Raw genomic sequence first — 9,124 nt, forward strand, 5'->3', positions numbered from 1 at the left:
GGAGGGCGTGCATGGGGAAGCCTGTGTGTCTGGGCAACAATATAATATTAAGTGTTCATTGAATTCCTCTAAGGTAGCCACTGTGCTTTTTGTTTCATATCTGTTATCTTATGTAATCCTCACAATATCTCTATGGGGGCATAAATATTAAAAGAAAGGGAGTTTTTCTCCTTTAATGGAAACAAGAGAAAGAGAGAATGATTGTAATAAGGGAGAACAAAGTTAGGAATCAGACTCTGTATATCATTCTCTGTATGAAAAGCTGAAGAGTGGAGGAGTCGCTTACTACACCTGAGCTATGGAGTCTTAAGAATGTAGTTCATATGGCTCATGTCTTGGTGTAGATGGGTTTCCTTACGTTTAAGACAGAGTTCAAGAAATGTGGTGATAAAACAAATTGGCACAAGTGAATCTCACTCTTTTATCAATTTGCATTTCATAATTCAAGATTCATTTTTATTAAGAAAAGTCCCTCACTTGTATTTTTAAAGAGGAAGGGTTAAGTGGTGGCTAAGGCAAATGGGCCAGATCCTGGGTATTAGCTGTTCACTTTCCCTGGCAACATTTGTGTCCCATCTTCAATTCTACTGTTAGATTCAGGGATGTCAGGATACCTTGCTTCATCTGGACTCTAATGCTTGGGCTAGCCCATGTTTTCACACTTGTGCTTTCAAAAAGTCATTGGCATAAACTGACTAAACAAATGGTAGTATCCAAGGGCATGCTGTAGAGCTAGAATCACATACTCTCTCTGGGCATTGTTTCTGCATTTGTGAAATGGAAGTCACACCAGTTCTCAGTTCATGGAACTGCTGGCAGGTGTCTAGCATAGTGTCTTCTATTTGCTGAGTTTATTCTGTGCATTTTGAGACCTGTTCAGTCTTTGGTGTTCTTCCAAGAAAAGGGGCCAAGAAGCTAAGCTCCACAAATATTGTTTATTCAGATGCTTTGCTCCCTTTTTTTGTTATTTTAACAATTAAAGGGCTACATTAGAGTGAATATAAGCTTCATTTCACAACAGATATTTGTTGCATTTCTGAGTCTATTCATATCTTTCCTACCGGCTGTAGAATCTTACCTCCCCTGTGAATTCAGCCATCTAGTACACTGTATTCCCTTGTGTGAACATCTCTAAATTTCAAAGAGCTTTGTAAAATAAAAATGACAGTACTCAAATTTATCAATTCTATCAGTTAAAAATTTTACACATTAACTTAACTTAGGAAAAGTACTTTGCACATTAAGTTGTTCCAGTAGTTATTAAAGTTTAAATCCACAAGAACATAGAATGATAGTGATAAAAAGCTGAAGAGTGGAGGAGTCGCTTCTACACCTGAGTATGGAGTCTTCCATTCTTCACTTTGATGACATGAGCAACAAGAGAAACTTGCTATACGTATGTAAACTGTCCTTGGTGACCCTATTCTGTAACTGTTTTTTTTTCTGTTCAACAATGTATTCCCTCTTTTTTTGTTTTAGTATACTTTCCAATGCTCTCATCTTTCCCACATTTTAAGCTTTCCTCTGGCCATTAATTTTGCTAACTTGTAATTGACTGATATCAGCTTATCAATAACATGCCCATGATAATAGGTTCACGTCAATCTTAGAATACATGTAGAAGCATATTTTCTGAAAGTTTCATTCAACATCAAACAGGATTCAAATACTCATTTTGATGCAAGGTATTAATAGGATCCAGGTGTTCTTCATTTACTTGCTAGCTTTTCAAGCTTTATTATTTAGTGAAACACTAAGGAACCAACAGGCCAACTGCAGTGAATAGCAGACTCAGCAATCAGCAATCATGAAGTCATCCAGCTTACCATTAGCATTCTGTTATGCAGTAGGTAGATGAAGGTAGACAGCATGTGATAAGGCGTATTTTTGTTAGAGTTTTCTCTTCTTGTGCCATGTGTATGATTGCCTCCTAGTAAGGAAATTGGTTCTACATGCTTAAATACTTTCCAAGTGCCACTTTCCCCTTATGCCAATTCCCATTCCTGTGTCTTAATTGTCTTCCCTGTGCTCTGGAAGGCCTCACATTTTCCCTCTTTTGCTCTAACTTCATTATCCAATGACAGAACTTCAGTGTATTTACTTTTGGGTTGCATTTTCTTTTCAGACTTTTTTTTTTTTAAACTTACTTTCCAATGTTTATTTATTTGCAAATGTTTCATAACAAAGATCAGTCCAAGTCATCTAATATTCAGGTATTTTGCTCAATAACAATACTATCCAAACACAGTCATTTCACAGAGTGTTATTCAGTGGAAAAGCTTGGAAGTGTAGTATGTTGGCAAATTATCTAATCATTCCTAAGTTGATTTAATTCAGTAGTATTAGAGAAAGGAATCCCTTTGTGTGAGCTTTCTTAATTAAATTTATTTAAATGAACTTTTATCACTACATCCTAACTTGTAACCTCACATCTCTTTAACTTGTGAGAATCTCATCTTATCATCTCAATTTATAAAAATTGAGATTCAGAAGAGAGGTTGAAGTTTGCACATTATCCCAAGGAATACAAAGGAAGGCGTTCTACATTCAATGGGGTTTCAAGAATCTTCTGACATATATTTTGAACCAAGCTTAGTAGTTAATACTAAGACAAAGATGACATGTGATGGTCCCCTCATAGGTCATGTGAGCATTTCTGTCATATACTGTTACCTGGAACAGCCATGCCCATTCTCCTACCTGCCCCTTTGACTAACAATGTGAATCACACCCTAGCTCACTTAGTTTTTCTGTATGAGCTTTTAGCAATTATACTAGCTCATAATGGACTGCTCCTTCTCCTAATTTTTCTGACATTTATAGTTAAAACCATGTAACTTAGCACAATAAAACCTTGCATTGACCTTTGATTGACTAACATCTTCTAGGTCTTTCTAAGCTTTTCATATCCCCAATAAAATTATGTATGTGAACTAAACATTCTACATTTTCTTGTGCCTAGTATATATGTCATACTCATATATATTTGTGAATTGACCTATATAATTTCTGACTATGGATCCTAAATATATCATTGGGTGAAATTATATTAGCTCATTTTAATGCATACTCATACTATTTTATAAATACTTAGTGTTCAGATTAAGTTTCTTCCTGATTGTTTCCCTACCCTCCACACATGAATATGCACAGACAAGCAGATATTTACTCTAAATGAGCCATGTACACTGCCTAAGCTGCATGTTGAGGGATTATTTTAAATGGGCCAACCAACTTTTCTTCTCTGAGCTCATCAAATAAGTTTACATCAATATTCTTTCTGAAATAAATCCAACAAAGACTTAAAGCCACATTTACCTAAACATATGAAACATATCCTCATACCTATCAAAAACTATCAGTGTTACCAATATAAACATTCTGATCTGGGATTGGAATTTTTATTCATTTTGGGGAAAATCTCAAATCAGTATTTTTGGAGTAAGACCAAATTGAAAACCTCATCTTTAAGCAACAAATACCTCTGAGCAGATTGTCTCTCTATTTCAGCCTCCCAAAGTAATTCTTTGTTTCCAAAATCTATAGAAAAGCTCGTGAGCAAATTATTTCTCAAGTGACATAAAATTTTCTTCTTTACTTCAAAAACTATATATTGCATGGCTACTATAGGCATGGCATTGCATTAATTGTACCATGGACAATGTAATGATGACTAAATGCCACCCATATCTAGAATGACTATGATAGGGGAGCTATTATAATGATGTATCCATTTCTTATGGCTACTCTAACAAATTACCATAACCTGTGGCTTGAAACAACAGAAATGTATTTTCTCACAGTTCCAGAGGTCAGAAATCCATCAGTATCACTGGGCATAAGTCGATTTGTTGCCAAGGCTGTGGTCTCTGGAGACTCTAGAGAAATGCCCTTCTTGCCTCTTCTGGCTTCTCATGGCTGCAAGCATTCCTTGACTTACGCCTGCATCATTCCATTCTCTACCTCTGTGGTCACACTACCTCCTCCTCTTCTGTCTTTATGAAATCACCCTCTATCTGCCTCTTGTGGAGACACTTGTGATGGTATTCAGGGCCCACCCAGATCATCCAAGATAATATCTCCATCACTGTCTTAGCTTAATCACATCTGCAAAGACTCTTTTATATCTAAGGTGATATTTACAAATTCCATAGATTAAGACCAGATATTTTTAGAAGCTATTATTCTGCCTATTACACTACCCAGGCTCTTGAAGTATTTATGGTATCACTAAGACTAGAAGCACCCACTTGAAGAATTAGTAACCATATCAGGAAATATGTGTGACTCAGTGGTGCATGAGTGATATAGACAATGCTGTGCTTAGAGGAAACAAATCACTTGAACTTGAGACAACTTTACCTTTAAAGAATAGGTAGAACTTGGAAAAATATGGAGGATGCATTACTGACAGGTACAGCAAGAACAAAAGATTTGGAAGAGGGGTTGAACAAAGATGTTTGGGAGAAAAAAGTGATCTCCTCCCCACCCCTGCCTTAAAAAGAGTTTACGCAAGAGCAGCGGGAGAGAAGTATGAAGATTAGGCTGGCATCAGAGAGCCGGGCTTTCCTTATACCAAGCTCTCTCCATTTTTCTACTTTATTCTAAAACTTTTTTTTTGCTCAATCTCAGTCAATTTGTCTTTTTTAATTCTCCAAGATTCATCACTTCTTTTTCTTTCTTAATTTTTGCAAACCTAATTCTGCATTATTTTTAAATCCCACTTTTTCCTGTCCTGCCAGTGTGATTTCCATACCTCTGCACTACTGTGCTTACTACCTTCTTGCACATCCTTTGTATTAGACTGTAAGCTTGCTGGAAGAAAGGACCATAGCAGGTGCATCTTTTTGTCTCCAGTATCTAATTAGCTTGGGGAGCAATTTTTTTTTTTTTTTTGAGTTGGAGTCTCACTCTGTCGCCAGACTGGAGTGCAGTGGCCATGCCCGGCCACCGCAGCCTCGACCTGCTGGGCTCCAGCGATCCTTCCGCCTCAGCCTTCCAAGTAGCCGGAATTACAGGCATGCGCTACCACGCCCGGCTGATTTTTTGATTTATTGTAGAGATGAGGTCTCGCTGCAGGCGGGTCTTGAACCTGCGGGCTCGGGCAATCCACTCACCTCAGCCTCCCAAAGGCACGGGATTACAGGCTGAGCCACTGAACCTGGCTGGGGAGCAATTTATAGGTGAAAAATAAATGCTTTTTGAGTGAATGGATGTATAGATTTATGCCGAGGACCCTGAGGCTCCACTGAAGGTGTTTAGTGACAGTGATAGCAGTGGTGGTGGTGGTGAGAGTGTGTCTTTATTTTTGTCAGGTAGTGATCCCTTCTCCTCTTCCCATTAGCCTGCTCGTCCACCACAAATCATTCCTCTTAGAAAGTTACATACTGTATGTTCTTTTTAAAAAATTTTCAGACATGACGCAAATGACTTTCCTCTGTAAATTTTGGCTATGTTTGGTTTCACTTTCTCATTCATATTAACCCAGTTTTCATAATCTATCCATTTTATTTTGTTCTATTTTCTGGCAGTTGGGAAATAAGTCACTGGCTACTTGTACTTGATGGCCCATGAATGATACTGGTTTCTGATTGCTGTAATTAAAGGTGACTTAAATAGAAGAAATTAGGTGTCTGCTCATTAATAAGCAAGGCAACGTTCACAAGCTGCTTTGCCTCCTAGCTCCAACCCCAGCAGCTTCCATTAAAGCAGGGGATTAACTATTAGTGCAGCACAGTGGAAGGAATCAGAAGAACAGCTCTTTGGGTCCCAACAACAAATTACTTCTGAATCAAACCTCTGATTAATAGCTCCAGAGTTGCCTCTTTGCTTCGCATAATTAAGTTTCATAGAGTGTTACAATTAACAGCCTTGCCATCACCCAGGTAGAAACAGCTACCATTTATTTGGCCAGCAGTGTCAGAAAGTGCTGGGTGGTGAATAAGAAGCATTTATGAGGGGATTAGGTGTATTTGGGTCATAAACTGAATAAGGCTATAATGACCTTCTAATAAAAAGCTACAAACATGATGATCTCATGATACTACCCAAAGTCCCCTTTACTGTTGATGTGGGTCTAAAAACTCCCTTCCTTAGTCAAATAGTGGTCATGGCACCAAGAAACTTATAGATGTGTATGAAAGTGAACCACTTCCTCTTTTTAATATTCATGGCCTTTCCTTCTGTGCAAAACTTGTTTTATACCATGTGTTATGGCTGCACTGGTTATCATACAGGTAGTCAGTCATGCAATGCACATGTCAGGTAAGTTTCAGACTTTTGAAAATACCTAGGAAGAAAGTCAAGATGTCATTAGAACCACTGGAATACAACAGCGTGTCATGTACTTTGTTGCTGGTGAGCAGGTCAGAAATTAACCATTTATCAAAGCCAAGGGATTAAAACATGACCCAAAGGTCTTCTTTTTAGAGGCTTTTATCTTGAAGAATGGTATTTTTCCAACACAGCTACTCCTCTAGCCAGTATCATTTAGATGTTAATACAGATGGGCCAAGAGTAGCCATCGTTGGGATGATATCCTCTGTTCCAGTCAATTTTTTAGGGAGTCAATAGAATGAAAGTAATCAATAATAGCAACTACTTTTATGGAGTTTTCTATATGTTAGATACTTTTCTATGCTTTTTACTTGTGTAATTTAATTTAATGAGGAATTTGCTCCAAGTATTTGCATACCTTTATATTTTTTCTTTCTTCCTTATTCCCTTTTTTTAAAAAAATACTTTTCTTTATTGTAATAGTTTTAGGGGTACACATTATTTTTGGTTACATGGCTGCTTTATATAGTGGTGAAGAAGTCTGGAATTTAAGTGTACCCTTTACCTCCATTAGTGCACATTGTACCTGGCAGGTAATTTTTCATCCATCCTCCATTTCCCTTCCTCCCCATTCTGAGTCTAGAGTGGCCTTTTACTATCTCTCTATTCCTCAGTTTGCTCATTTCCTCCCTTCTCCCTCATCCTGCTCTCTTTCTGTATTTTTCTTATTTACTATCTTTATATTGTGTCTGAAATTTGATCAAAAGAGCAAGAGAAAGCAATGTGAAACTTGGAGAACATATTTCAAGTCTTGAAACTACCATTCTTCATGAATGTGATTTTGAGCAAGTTGGTTTATCAAGTTGGACCCTGTTACTTATAGAAAAAGGAAAAGGTGGGGAATAATACCTGTTCTACCCACAGTAAAATGTTGCCATGAAAATCAAAGACAATACCTAAGAAAATCATCTGTATATTGTATAAAACTGTACAAATTCAACTTGTTTTTGCTCACCTCCTAATGAATATTTTCAGGAATTTTCCCAGGATTTAAAGTCAGGCATTTTGTTTGTTTGTTTGTTTGGTTGGTTTTTTTGTTTTTGTTTTTTGGTTTTTTTGGTTCTTGTTGTTTTTATTTTTTATTTTTTTAAAGAGAGAGATCATGTTCTAAACAAATTGGGTGCCTAGTTATGCACTTACCAGGAGGAAAATGCTGCCATTCCTGGCTAAAAACCCATTTGTCTTGCAAATTTCTATAATGAACAGATTTTGGGATAAATACTATGTAATCTGTGATGACAGTTCTCTCATTTCTTTTTTATTAGTTCAATCTTCTCAGCATCTGAACCACATAGCTACAGAACTTCCATAATCATCAAGGCAGCTGGGTCGTATGCATTTGTTCTTTTTTCCTTGGCACATCACAAAATCCCCAACCAGTCTCTTATTACAAGGCCCATGTTCTATAGTTAAATGCACGTGTATAAGAACACCAGAAGGGAAAAGAAAACAAACGGCAGGCCACATGGCCTTTGCAATAATTTTCCATTTTCACAACTGACCTTTACTTGGGTGTACTTAAAACTCGGGTTTTACTTGGGGCTTGTGAAGAACTTGAATTGTATTAAACTTCCCTTTGCTTAAAATAGATCATCTCAATGGAACATAATGTGGTTGTGGTGAACTCTAACTCTCCTTTATCTCTTCTCCCTTTGTCTTTCCCTAGGTAAGTGATATTTGATTATTGTTTTGAGCTTCTTCAGGAAAGAGCTCAGAAGCCTACCTAATTCTCAGTCCCATTGGAAGGAAGTCTTTGGCCAATTCCTATTCATCCTGCCCAAGAGATTGCATTCCATCTCTTGACTCCTGCAGATTGGTGGGGCACACAGAGGTATGCCTGTTCAGTGTTAATGGGTTTGCATCTGTTTGTGGGAAAAGCAATGTGAGTTTTGGATCAGTGTCAGTAAAACAATTATGCAAAATTACTGGAGAATGAATGCCAAAAGACATTTTACTGCTGTACGTCAACTCATTGTATGGGTTCTCATGAACTCAATGTTTATCTATTTACTAAAAGTGAACTTCATACAACAGCTAAGTGAATTATAATAATTTCATTTATAATAATGACATCACAAATAATTTCCTCCTTTTCTAAAAGAAGAAAATAGTCTTACATATATTTTGTTTATATACCAGTTTATTTCATGGTTGAGTCAGAGAAAAGTCAATCAGTACCTTATTCCTAAATTATAGAATTCAGAATCTTTATACTCATAGTTGAATAAAACATCAGGAAAATAAAATCACAGAAAGACAATGAATGATGCTTTTCTGAGGACTGAAATTATACATTTTCTTTGTGTCTGTAGCGTTTGGCACATTGAGGCACTGTCCCATAAAAGTTACTGCAGAACTGTTCTATCAACTCTAGGATCAGAGTTGTTAATGGAATTGTCAAGCAAGCTTCCAGAATAATGAACCTCATCCTACAGCACCTGAAGGAGTCTTTTAATTCAGGTGGTTGTGAGAGCCAAAAATGGGCTAGCTGACAGTGACTGAATCTGTATCAGGAGCAAACTGTGCTGGCATAATAACAGTTAACTGCAGATCTCAATCTATATAAAATACAGATAGAACCATACGGTGTTGTGAGTATTTCTACTGGAAATCCCCTCCCTTTGCCAAGTTAATGGAAATGTTACCCAGACATGGCTAAAGGAAATTCTCACTCTGATTTGGGCAGAGGACTTGTTCTTTCATTGTCCTAGTTTTGTCTCATTCACCAACACTTTTTTACATTCCATGATAGTCTATATCTATGTTATTTATTTTATTAGGTTAAATA

At 37.0% G+C, this 9,124-nt stretch overlaps 1 long non-coding RNA gene across 1 annotated transcript in view; it reads left to right on the forward strand.

Moving 5' to 3' along the window:
* Nucleotides 1-8,428, forward strand: part of LOC110596314 — a 231,854-nt gene extending 223,426 nt beyond the window's left edge. The window contains exon 2 of the long non-coding RNA XR_002482388.1: nt 8,003-8,428. This is a non-coding gene — a long non-coding RNA (uncharacterized LOC110596314). The remainder of the gene's footprint in view (nt 1-8,002) is intronic.
* The last annotated feature ends 696 nt before the right edge of the window (nt 8,429-9,124 follow it).

This window comes from Carlito syrichta, unplaced genomic scaffold, assembly GCF_000164805.1.
Source record: "Carlito syrichta isolate Samal-C Ts95f unplaced genomic scaffold, Tarsius_syrichta-2.0.1 Scaffold308336, whole genome shotgun sequence".
NCBI classification, from domain to species: domain Eukaryota; kingdom Metazoa; phylum Chordata; class Mammalia; order Primates; family Tarsiidae; genus Carlito; species Carlito syrichta.